The following is a 12672-nucleotide window of genomic DNA, read 5'->3' as shown; positions in this document are numbered from 1 at the left end:
ATAGAGTCAGTTTTCAGCCCAGGTTAATAACTGAATTCTAGCTATTTGTTCCTGCACGTTGCTGCTGCTTTCATTTCTCCCCAGGAAAGCTGACGAGAAGTTCTGGCTTGCTCAGGTCTAAGCGGTAGGAGCCATTAATTGGGTACATTCTGCTTTCCTTGTCCAGGTAATTAATAGCTTCTAGACAGAAAGTCAAAGCCTCTCTAGAGGCACAAAAAAAGCCCTCAAACGTTTGCATACAATGTCCAGCACCTCTCAGAATGCCGGACAATTGGCAGCGAGGGAAGGGGGGCAAAAGAATATCACCTCCACCTCCTCCTCCATCCCCTTCTCAAATACCCCGTACACAAACCACAGCCCAGTGCAGCAAAACCATTCTGCATCCACAGGGGAGTCTTACCCTGAAAAGAAGGAAAAGCTTGCACAGCTCCAGCTCTCTCCAGCTTCTCTCCAAGGCAAACGGCACTTTGCAGGAGCCAAGCTTTGGGTTATGTTTCTACAGACAGTCTTACAAAACAGATGGGGATTCCTGATGTGTTTAATAACTGAACCCGCACAAGTGGGCAAACGGGATTTCAGTGCTTCCCTGCCAAGCTCAGTCCTGCTGACAACAAGCTGTCCAAAGCTGTCAGTCAGAGCCCAGCAGACCAGGAGTCCTGCCTTGCTGATCAGGACTCTTCTCAAGCTGCAGCCTGGTCATACCCTTTGTCATTTGTCTCTCCCGGGCTCAGAGCAATGGTTTTCAGCCTGTCATTTACAGGTTTCCGGGAGCCTGTGGAATAGTTCGAAGGAGTCCTTGAAAGGTGACTGAAATCCATGCTACACAGATGAGACATCTTGAATGGTTTGCTCTTCCATGCAGAAGCCCTGAGTGCCAGTGAGACAGGGCCAGAAGACTCTGGTCTCCCTGCCCTGTTGTATGGGAGAGAGGGGAGAGTTTTGCCTTGTTTGCTGGCAAAATGTCCAGTCCCCGGGCTATCAGTCCAACCTGTTTGGCAATTGCTGAACTCAAAGCTATTTATTAATAATAATTAATAACTACTTAAAAAAAACCAAACAAAAACAAACAAAAAAACAAACAAAAAACAAACAAACAAAAAAAAACAAACAAAAAAAAACCAAAAAAACCAAACCAACCAAACAAAAAAAAACCCTGCTGCTGCTGTGCAGGCACAAGCAGGTACCTCCTGCCCCCCTGCACCCACCTATCCTAGGGCCGAGGTTTCAGATGGTTCCTCACCCTCCAACCTTTCAGCCATGTAATAGAAACAAAGAAAACCACAAGGGAAACATCTGACACAAAGCAATCCTCCTCTGTTGGGCAGCACATCTCATGGGCAAAAAGCAGCTCTATCTCCGAGTCATTGAACTTGGACCAGCCTGGTCTGGACAAGAGCACTGGGAATGCTAGCGGAGGGAACAGCAGAGTCATAGTCCCAAGGTCAAATACTGTTTTTGTAGAGCTATAGAAACAAATTATGGCATAATAATCTTTCCAGAGTCCATCTGGGATGTACTTAAGGATGCTTCCCAGCACCTTTACGCACTGAGCTTGTAACCTTGATGAAGGCCTCAGATTTAAAGTAAGATTTAATTGCTGGTTACCTACAGCAAGAAAAGACATGGCATCCAAAATTGTCTCTGCTGAAGCAATGAGTTTCCCATGATATCAAGCTGACACAGGGATAACTAAGACGATTATCATCCCCAAATCTCCATCACTTCTGCTTGGGCAGCTGAGCTGCTCATGAAACAACCACCCTTAACAGCTCTGGTATTTTAATGAGAGTAGCCAATAATGGCGGATTTCACTAAAAATAGCTGTGGTGCCTGTGAGGTCTCTGTACGATGGCACAGCACATGACCTGCTGCTCTGTGGGAGTCCTACAACACCCCCCCCCCCAAGCCCACACAGAGAACATGGATCCAACCAAGCCACCCCTGCCTGCTCTTCACACTTCACCCAACCTTCGCCACAGACTCTGCCCTCACAGAGAATCTTACTGTGGGAAAGACACTGGAAAACACACTCTCACAGGGAGAAGACAGCACAGAAGTGAAGAGTTCATGGGAAAAAATAAAAAATTAAGCCCAAAGCTTCTTTTTAAATACCCAAGAGGCAGTAACAGCACTCCAGGTGTAAAGCAGTCACATCAGGGATTACTCCTCTGGTCAGCGTGTACATGTTCCTGGGGCTTAGTTGGATGGGAGGGTCCTTATTTGTCCACCTTCTGAGCTGCAATTCCAGAAGGATTCACATCAGCGAGTACCAGTTACAACTCACCAGGCACAAACATGCCACTTCAAACTGTAAACACAGAGAGTTTCTGTATTTGGGATAACTCTCCAGTTTAAAGTTGTACAGGAATTTTTATGGAAGAACATAACACCCTTCACCTTCCTCCCCGCCTCCACGCTCCATGAAGCTCAGCTGCATGCTTTACCCAGGAAATTCAGTCTGCTTTAATACAAAACACTTGACCACAATTTCAACCGATGCAAGAACTGCCTACCCTGAAAAAGGAGCAATGTCATCCTCCCAACAGCTGGGAAATAGCAATCCTATGCAATCACTGCCAGACTCTCCCAGCACTTCCAGAGCCTCACAGCAGTAGCTCCACACAGCTCAGGGGTGCTGCCTTGCAGGACAGAGATGACCCAGAGGCAGAGGGTTTTTGACTGACTTAAACAGGCAGGATAGGGAGCTCCTTAGTCCTCCTCCCACAATTCTGGTTTAAGGGGTGTGGAATGGCTTAATTATGCCCCTCAAGGCAGGAAGAAGTCACTTGTCTTTAAATACTCAGACTTTTATTGAGTTAACAAGTTTTAACAAGGTTAAGGCTTGAACGGTAAACTCTTACCCAAAGGGGAATTTGCTGTTTCCCCTCTTGCAATTCATTAATGTCCCCCACGGTTTATTTCTGAGCCCTGTGTTAAAGTTATAAACTTCACAGGCAGAGAAGAATCAAGAAAAAAAAATTTAAGCAGTCAGATGGGGTAAATAAACCTTCACTTTCTCCACCCTATCACAATGTCCCAGAGAAGCACCTGGCACTCAAAGACAACACCCACACCCACACCCCCCCTTGGAGGGGGCTGCAGGCAGGGCACCTTCATCTCCTGCCACCTCCTGCCCAGCATAGGGGTGAGCTCTGGGAAACCCTCTCAGTTCAAATCACTGTGGTCTCTGCACTGTGAACAGCTGCAGAACAGCTGGCTGGGAATCAAACAACGGGCACAGGCCACCAGAGCCAACCCCTTCTCCCCTCATCTCCTATGGCATGGCCGGTTGTCAATGAGTAGGAAATCTCCAGAAACAAGCATACAAATATTGCAGGCAGATGCCAGAGGTAAGGAAATGAATACTGAACTGTTTGACAACATGGAAAGAGAAATATTAATTGCAGCCTTCCGCAAAACCACCTCCCTGCTCCCCAGCCCGAGCCCGAAAAAGGCTTCCCAGTTTTGTTTTTACATCAGCCACCCACAGGGCAGGACCATTCCCACGTCCCCATGTGCTCATTTGCATCGTCAGCCTCACCACAACATTTCCAAGTCCTACAAGCTCAGACTGCCAAGGAAAAAGCACAGCATCACCCTTCAAACATACACCAGTCACCAAGATCATTTAACCACATGAGCAGAAAGTCCCTTGCTAGGCAGGAGCAGGGACAGATGAAAAGTCAGCCCTTGCCAGATTTTACCTACACCCTACAGCCCCGTGAGAAGGGCAGAGCATCAGGGACATATGTTGCCCAACCTGCACTTGAGAGGTTCTACTCATCGTCCACTTGAGCATCACTCAGCAGCAGTTACTGACCTGAGCAGAAGTGACGTCGATCAGACATAAAGCAGTTTTAATTTCTCTGAGCAGGAGTTTGTACTGGTTTGACTGAATGTGCTTTTAAATCAGGTCTGCTCAAACTGGAGCCGGTTTCCTGCTGCGATTCAGATATCCCATTACACAGCTCATCCCAGCTGCCAGCTCTGTACAGCTCAAGCAAATGGAAAGTTGAGCAGTCGATGGAAAAAAATGCTTTTGTACACGAACAAAGAGGCCATACTAAAAAAAAAAAAAGTCCCCTATAACCTTGTGTACAGAATTTACCTTTAGTTTCTGGTACTTGGTTAAATAAAGGTAAAGCCAGCTTGGATGAGGGATTGAGAAATCTGATCTAGTGAAAGGTCTGGGGGACAGGGGGTTGGAACTGGATGATCTTTAAGGTTCTTTCCAACCCAAAACATTCTGTGATTCCAGGAGAACTCAGGAAGACAGCACAGACACAGTGCAGGATGTGAGCTTAGCCTGCACCTCTTCTGCTTCAGAGTAACCTTCCCCCTCTCCCAGTCCAGCCCAGCCTCTTCAACTAAATTCCACTTCAGCATCCCATGCCTCCAAGCAAACCACCCTCTACCCTCTATGCTTTTTAGCTCCCTCAGCAAAGAGCTCTGTCAAGGATGATGCCCGCAGGCACTGGGAGCAGGAACAAGGGAGGAATCTGTTCTTAAACGTACCAAGAATAATCCGTAACAAGACAGTTAATACTTCAACACGTACAAGGCCTAAAATATAATTTCTGTCAAACTAATCGGCATTACAGGTCCACAGTGTATTTTATTAGCTAGATGCTAATGGAGCTACAATACATCAGGTCCCATTTTAAAAGTTACAAATAGTTTATAAAGGCTTAATCAATCATTAAATAGGTGTTTGAATAAATGGCTGAATCAATCACTATAAGTCATAACTCTAAGTAAGTTATTGGACTTTGTAATAATCTGCAATATCTCCAGCTGAGGTTCTCACACCTACCTGTACGACCCCATCAGGTTGCAGACCTGAAGAACAGAACACTCTATCTATCATTTCTTAACTATTGGTACGTAGGCTTTCATGCAAATATTGGCCATATATTGTCACACTCCATGTAGGTGATGTTAAAAATACAGATGAAACATTGTGGAGCACTAAAAAGCGGTCCTTTGGGATGGCATTGGAGAATATTTAATAAAGGCAAAAGCTGCAGGCTAATTTCCCCTGGGAGTTCCCATTTAGAGCCTGTCGCAGTGAGAATCCATCACAGACAGCACTGATTCACCCACATCAGAGAGAAAAAACACCTCTTCTTCCTTCCCCACTGCCAGCACCAGGATATCACCTTTGGTATGTGAAGGAGCATCTTTTCCGGAGTGTTGGCAACACTTCCCAGCTGCAGTGAGCACATCAGGAGAGCCTCACTCTCTTCTCCCCAGGCTGCAAACCCGAGTGTGACCAGCCACCTCTATGGGCTGTGAACATCCCACCACAGGTGAGCATCCAGAGAGGAGAGAGAGAGGATCCCTCTGCTTGGATGCTTGCTCAGCTTGAAGGAAGCCCCTGAGCAGCCTGAGGCTGTATCCAGTGCCACCTGCTCCCAACTTGGAGCAACTGGGACCTCAGGAACTCCAGGTCTGACCCATGAAGCTGAGTTTCTCCACAAAATGATGTTTGGGAACAGCAATTCCCATCCTTGCTCTTTGGCTTCACACACAAGCTGCCTGTGCTCCCTCCTCCAACAAGGAGTTCCGAAGCAGATAAGTGAGGTGACAGAATAAGCCTCATCTCTTTAGACAGAGTTCAAGATACTATGACATTTAATGTAGCATTTCTCAGGGAATGAGGTTAGGGGTAACAAGCTACCAAGTGTCCTCCCACCATCTCCAGCAAGGAGAAACTAAATGTCTTGACTGAACTCAGCCTGGGGCTGCTACGTGCCTGGGAGGCATAGGAGGAGAAAGGGCCAGCTGAGCAGAAAGGGAAATATCTCTTCAATTCCAACAAGACAAGGTCCCTGCCAGGAAATGCACCACCGGTTCCTCATTTGCTTTACTGAGAAAAGTTAAAAACGAGCGCTGAGACACGCAGCTGGAGCAGATGTTTTTCATTCTTCACTGTTCACAAGCAGCAGCTCTCCCCCTCCTGCTCACCCACCTACCCTCTCTACTGGCATCCAGCAATAGAAGCATGATGGAGAGGAATGGAGCAGAGCCCTTTTCTAGTGCCAGAGCCATCCCCTGGAGCTCCCACCGCAGCCTCTCTCACGAACCTTCCTGAGGTTGTGATCAAGCTCTTCTGCTTGATCCTCCCGTCATTCATGCCAGGTAACCTTTGTAAATGCTGCTCAGCAATCCCAAAGAGCAAGCCAGGCTTCAAGAGATGCAGGGATGTCTGTTTAATGCGTAGACTGATGCATTAAAGTCACCCACCCTCTGTGGTACCGCTGCTCTCTTTGGCACACCAACCAAAGGTTAGTTATCAGAAGGTATTTAGATTTCAAAGTAAAACTGCTAAACTTTAAACCACTTAAGGTCTCTATCACACCCATGTGTGTGAAGTTGAGAAGGGAAAAGCATCCTGTCCGATGGGTTGGAAAGATTCCAGGTCACTGTTCCTTAGGCAGTGAGAGCTACTCAGCTGGATAAGATCAGCCACTAAGCAGGATTACAAATTTATCTTCCCTCAGTAGTGCGATCTACCACTAATAATCATATCACGAAAAATAATACAGAAAATGTTTTAAGGATTGCACTCTTGAGTCACTAGCAAGGCACAAAATGCTCCCACAGCAAAAGGCAAAATTGAGCACAGAGACAGAAAACAGAAGACCACGATCCTGGTGTCAACAGCAGCATGGGAAGATCATTTGCAGTGCTGAGACACTGCAAATCAAACCAGTGGGGCTCAGTTCAGAGCCAGTTGACTCATCCCAAGAAGCTGGGATTTAGTGTTCCAATGGTACCTCTCTGCACCTGTAACTTAGATCTGGACAGTGCTTTTCTGCCTCAGGACAGTAAAAATCAATACAGGCACCAGCTAAGACATCCAACCTCTTCAGAGAATTAAGGCAATTTTTATATTCTTGCTCCCAGCCCATCACACACTGCCTTGGGCCAGCATTGCCTTCGCTTGGCACAAAGCAGAGGCAGCTCAAGCAGCAGCGTTGGCCAACAACTGCCCTACAATGCCCAGGTGGTACATCCCGCTTTCCCATCACCATTTGCACAGATATTTCAATCTCATTGCACTAATCATTGCACCAGGGAACAGTGGACTACTCCATCAATGACATCACTGGCAGATTTGATTACAGCGTTGATTACATCACCACCCACAAGAGATTCTGCAGCTTTCCAAATGGCACCGGCAGCTTCTAAATAGCTTAGATGGAGGAAGCCACGAAGGACGTATACATTTCAGAAGTCTCAGACTATAAGTTTAATGGAAGAACTTTCAACACAATCTTTCGGAAATATCAGTACATGGACAAAGTATTTTCACATGCTGTTGCTAGTGTTAGTGAGCCAGGACATGGTCAGGAGAGTATTTTGGTTCCTGGAAAAGTCACACACACACAGAGCAAGTGAAGGACTCTGTGACACAGCGGCCAAGACGGAGACTCCGCATGAGCGCAACCAAGAAGAACGTCATCGTTGGTCGGGGGGCAATAGACAACCCAAGATTTGCCAAGTGCACGGTAAGGAATGTGTGTGCTGAACCATCTCCCTCCAGGGTGGGAAAAATACTTCTAAAAGCCTATTAAAATTACTCTCAGCAGAAGATAACAGAGGTTAGTAACAGGAACTCAAATGAGAAGCAAGCACCCATCAAGGAATCTGGCACTAGGTGTCTGGGAACGTGAGAAGGACAGTGTTTTGCTGTCCCCATGCCACACACCAGCATTAGCTCTGTCACGGGTTGCTGCTGCTTGCTCAGCCTTCCCTCCTCTGCGTGGACTATTTGCAGCAACAGCATTAAAGCAACCATCAAGCAGATGCTTAAAAAATGCAGAATGACGTTCAAATGACATCTATCCATAAATCAGCCCAAACCACAAACATCTGAAGAAGATTTTCACTTAATCCAATTTACTGTAATCTCTCTCTTTAGTTAAAATGACAGAAACGTCAAAATGGGACTTTACTCCTCTGTCAAAGCATCTCATGGTGAAAAAGGAAAATAAGCAGGCTCTCACACGCAGCACCACTTATTAGGTTAGAAATGTCAAAACTGTACTTTGATTCTCACTATTAGCAGTCACATCCACATGCTGTGCCCTTCTGTTTCACTTCATTTCCCCCAAAAGCGAGCACAGAGCATATGCTCCATGCCAAGCACCATCCAGACAAAAACACAAGTTTCCCATTCTTGTTCCTGATGACCCTGCGCTCATCTCTGTCTGGGGGCACACGGACCCTCTCAGATCACACATAAGCAGTCTTATTTACCATCAAAGCTCTCAGGAGGACTGTGTTCTGCTGCTTCAAAAAACTAAAACAACAATCCAAGCCTGCTCAGCAGACCAACCTCAAATTGCTTTTCCCCCATCTCTCCACATTAATTAGCAAATGGGGTAATTGACTCTCTGCCCGGGAGTTAAGCACGTGTGTGTCCGCAGATGTATTTCCATGTGTGAGAGTGTGTATCGTTTTCCCCAATGGTCACAAAAATTAAGCCATTATCCAAGAGTCCAGGAAAGTGAAAGAAAAATATCTACTGTCAGGAGTGGGGTCTTCATGCATTATTTAACAAGAACTCTGTTGGCAAAACTGGTGTTGTTTTTATATAAAAGCTAATAGAAATTGTACCTCCAGGTGTCAAAACACTGATGGTAATTCCTGCTGCCTCAGACATCTTGATGTTTCAATTTTAGCAGTATGAGGAGCCTGCAGGGAATCCAAGAGGGTAAAGTGCTTGTAACTCAAAGAGAAGCAGAGAGAAGGAGAGCCTTTTTATTTCTTTATAAAGGGCTCAGGGGAACAGTTCTACTCACTGGAATTATCAGATCTGGTTCCCCTGCTCCTTCCCTTCCTTGAAAGAGGAAGGAGCAAGATAGGCTAACAAGGAGTGATTGTATTATGTCGACAGGGGAAAAAAAAAATCCACGAGGCTGCAAAGGAGAAGGAAAAAAAACCCAAAGAAGTGGTGAACAGAAGACATCATTGGGGTGCAGCAGCACAGGAGCAGCTGGAAGTAACAGGACGCTTCAATGATTTCCACAGAACAGACAAGCTGTGATGGAACAGCACATTTAAAGGAGTTTGGGTTTTATTAAGTTTGTGCTTAAAAGCACAGAGGCATGCTGAACCCCTCCTCAAGTCCCTTCCCTCACTAATTTCCAACACCTCCTCAGAGCAACAACGGGGCTGTGAGACAATAAAAGCTAAAGATGCATCAAGCGTCCTCTTCCTGACCACCCCTAGAAGGTACAGCAAATTCTAGCCAAAATCTGAGCCACAGCAAAGGCACGAGGCAGTAAATAAGCTCTGACATTTCAATAATTAATTATGACACCTGTGAAATAGTGGTTTGAGGCCAATGCTGAATCTGGAAACCACAGACAGTGCAGGCCACCATCCCCAAGCGCCCCAGTGAAGGCTGCAGGGAGGAGGGCACAGCCCTCCAAATCTGCTCTCCTGGGCTGCAACCTGTAGAAAAGCCCCAAGGACCACCTCCTGGTCCAGGCACTCCCATTTCTGTCTCTCTTCTACCACGGGATGGCGGGGAGGACAGACAAGAAGAAAACAATAGCTCAGGAATCCACATGCAGCTCAGCATGGCGTTCAAGGGAAAAGATAAACAACTTCTCCAGGCAGCCACTCAGCCAGGGACACAAAGGTCTTGGAGAGGTCCTTCATTGGGTCATGAACTTTCGCAACCCCATTGCAAAAACAGCACTGAGGAAATTCCCGAGGAAAAGTAAATGGACATAAGAGCAAGCTCAGATGAGGAGTGCCAGGACTGCTGCTGATCACATTTCACCAAAGCACATACCCAGTCTCCTTCCACCTGGCAGCCCACCAAGCTGCACGACCACCCCCCGGACCTGCCTCCAAAACACCCCAGGTGCTGCTGTGCCTTGTACCTGGGCCATCGCAAGGACCAGGCAGTGACCAGGGCACTCCCTTCCCACTCGGATCTTCATCCTACAAGGTTTTCCCAGACAGCTGTACCAGGCCCCCTCCACGCTCTTTCTGCCCAGGAATCACTTACAGCTCACTAACATTTCAGGGACAGGCGGTCATTGCTCCCACCAGCTCCGAGAGCGCCATTTGTTGTCTCCTTGCTCCTCCAGCCATGTCTCACAGTGCGTGGTATAAACTTTGAGAGGCAATGACCTCATCGGAGCTGGGAAGACGGAGGCGGGGAAATTGGCTACTTGCCACCTTCTCATTTTTCACATAAGAAAAATAATTTATGAGTGAAAGCCCATTTTATTCATCTGAAAAATAATTAAAAAAAAATCCCACAGCAGGCCTGCCTTGGAATGCATTGCTTCTACAGCAGGTCCTGGAGCAGCATCTACCTGAGGCAGTTCAGAGTGGAGCCCCCAGCACCCTTTGTGCCCCCTGCTCCAAGGCACAGCCCCTCATCTCCCCCAAACACCCCACTGCTCCACTGACTACTCAGGAAACAGCAGTGCAAGCATCCCTCTTGTCTCCATTAAGGGTGGCTTCCGCTGTAGGCGCAAGGAGGGACTTCCAGCTCTAATTTGTAACTCCTCCAAAAGGGCAATTAAGCAGCCAAAACGTGGCTTCAACTGGGATTTCGGCTCAGCTCTCTGGGATGAGGCCATCAGACAGGGCTCTGCAGCAAGCAGTAACTCCAAGGCATGTCATTAATTTTGCCCAGACATGTATCACACCCCATTTCAGAACGCACACAGAGCATGTGTGCGGCACTCCGCAGACGCAGGATACTCGGATCCTGCATACTCACACATTTTATATACTCGTATTACTTATGTTATAGATTCACACATACATTACTCATAGCTCTTAAGAACAGAACATACAGTTCATCTTGGCATGAATCCCAGAGAAAGACAAAAAAAAAAAACAACCCTGCAGTAACAAATCCAACTCGCATCGAGTCCAACAGCATCTGTGGTAGGAGTTAGAGCAGTATGATAGATCATTAAATGACTGAATTATTTTGTGTAACACACCCATGCATCTCTGCTAACACCAGTCAAACCTGCTGTTTCAAGAATATTTCCCCACTTAAAGTGTGTCACCACTCTCCCAACTTTTTGCCTGTAACTGTGGGAAACTGTGGAAAAAGCAGTTTATTTCTGCAGTGTGCATTTAACAAGCCCTTGTGTACACCAGAGCCACCGAAGCACCCCTGTGTTTCAAGACAGGGCCCAAACACGCTCATATGGGACTGCAGCTGTCCCTAAGAAGTGCAGTATCTCCAAGTCACTAGTGCTGGTCAACACCAGAGTCCACTCTCTAGAGCAGCCTGGCACAGCAGGAGGGATATTTCATCTGTACACACCATACAACAGTGGCAAGAAGGCAGATTAGCATGGACTAAGAATGTAACTTCTCAGTAGGACACTGTGCAATGAAAGAAAACAAAAAATTAAGAATAAAAAAAATCCCAGCACACTGCAGCTTCTATACACCTTCATAACCTTCAAGGCAAGTTTGCAGCATACCAAAGCATTCTTCTTAATATCCCTTCCAAAAATAGGCTTCATCCACTCTTCAGAGCTTTACACCCAATGTCAAAGAGATTTAAAAAGTCACAGTTGCAGGATTCTCATTTACTGAAGGAAGCCTGGGCATGACAATGCACAGCACAGCTCACCCCAGCTCTGATGGCTCAGGGGCTCTGATGCTGCCCCAGCACAGCCCTCCCGTCCCACCCACAGCATCCCCCTCCTCGCTGCCACTTTGCAGCCCAGAAAATACCCCATCCCGCCATCTCTCCTGGGATTCTCATTGCACCTGAAGCATCCTCCCCACAACTACAGGACCATGACCCTCAGAAAAAAAAAAACCCACAAGTCCTCAAAGTTCTGCAAGCAGTGTTCACCAGCAATAACTCCCTTTGGTGCCACAGCCTGCACCAAAACAGCAGCTGTGAACTCCCACTGGCCTGACCGAAGTCAAAACACCGCGCGCTGCTTTTCAGGCAAACCCAAATTACAGCATCATCTACTGACTGCTCCCAGGACGAACAAACCCACGTTAATTACAGGATAAACTTCGCAATTCACCTCTCAAAAGCACAAAACATCAGCAAAACTGCTTTGATCCCACGGACAAAACCCTCTCCAGCCGACAGAGCAACGCGTAAGACCAAGATGTCCATGGAAAAAAAAATTTCCAAACTTTTTCTCTCCTTTTTCCTTGGTGCTACCCTCCCCCCAAAATTACACGCTCCACACCAAGGAGGGCTGGAGGGATAAAATCACCTTAGAAAGCAGCAGGGACTCGCAAAACCTTGCACTTCACCTCCGCCGGCAAGCGGCTGGACACCTCCGGGCAACCGCGGGAGTGTGTGCTCAGCCTCCAGCACGAAACACTGTTTCTGTGTCGCCGGGCCAAGTCTCAGTTTTTCAAAGCAACTTTTTTTCTGCTGTGGCCTAGTTTAGCTCTCCACACAAAATGCCACCAAAACAAAAGCTGCCCAGCCAGCCCGGGGAGGGAAGCAGGGGGTACTTACCTAGCAGCATCCCTCAATCACCTCCTGCATCTTTAGCAGCCACCCTCTTAACTTCAAAATAAATAAATAAAGTGAGGCCACACAGCCTTAAAACCAAGCTGGAAATGAAATGGAAAGCCTGTAATTATTTCTCAATGCTCCTGCCAGTCTCAGCCTATAAACACAGTGGATTACATAAG

The 12672-nt window shown here is 47.0% G+C and overlaps 1 protein-coding gene and 1 long non-coding RNA gene across 13 annotated transcripts in view; one reads left to right on the top strand and one right to left on the bottom strand.

Annotated features, from left to right (window-relative positions):
• Nucleotides 1–12672, bottom strand: part of NCOR2 (nuclear receptor corepressor 2) — a 238780-nt gene that overhangs the window by 174988 nt on the left and 51120 nt on the right. For 11 of the 12 annotated variants that reach the window (XM_017815532.1, XM_017815538.1, XM_017815539.1 and 8 more), the window contains exon 1: nt 12494–12614. The exons of the other annotated variant lie outside the window; for it this stretch is intronic. The gene's annotated coding sequence lies outside the window, so the exon portion shown is untranslated. Of the gene's footprint in view, nt 1–12493; nt 12615–12672 lie in introns of those variants that run through there. 12 annotated transcript variants of the gene reach the window in all.
• Nucleotides 7167–9154, top strand: LOC108497680. The gene is made up of 3 exons (XR_001874934.1): nt 7167–7514; nt 8632–8722; nt 8906–9154. It is a non-coding gene; the product is annotated as an uncharacterized LOC108497680 (long non-coding RNA).

The sequence above is a fragment of the Lepidothrix coronata genome, unplaced genomic scaffold (assembly GCF_001604755.1).
Source record: "Lepidothrix coronata isolate B3197 unplaced genomic scaffold, Lepidothrix_coronata-1.0 Scaffold51, whole genome shotgun sequence".
Taxonomy (NCBI): Eukaryota; Metazoa; Chordata; class Aves; order Passeriformes; family Pipridae; genus Lepidothrix; species Lepidothrix coronata.
Note: the sequence above shows the minus strand (reverse complement) of the source record. Positions and strands in the feature narration are given on the sequence as shown.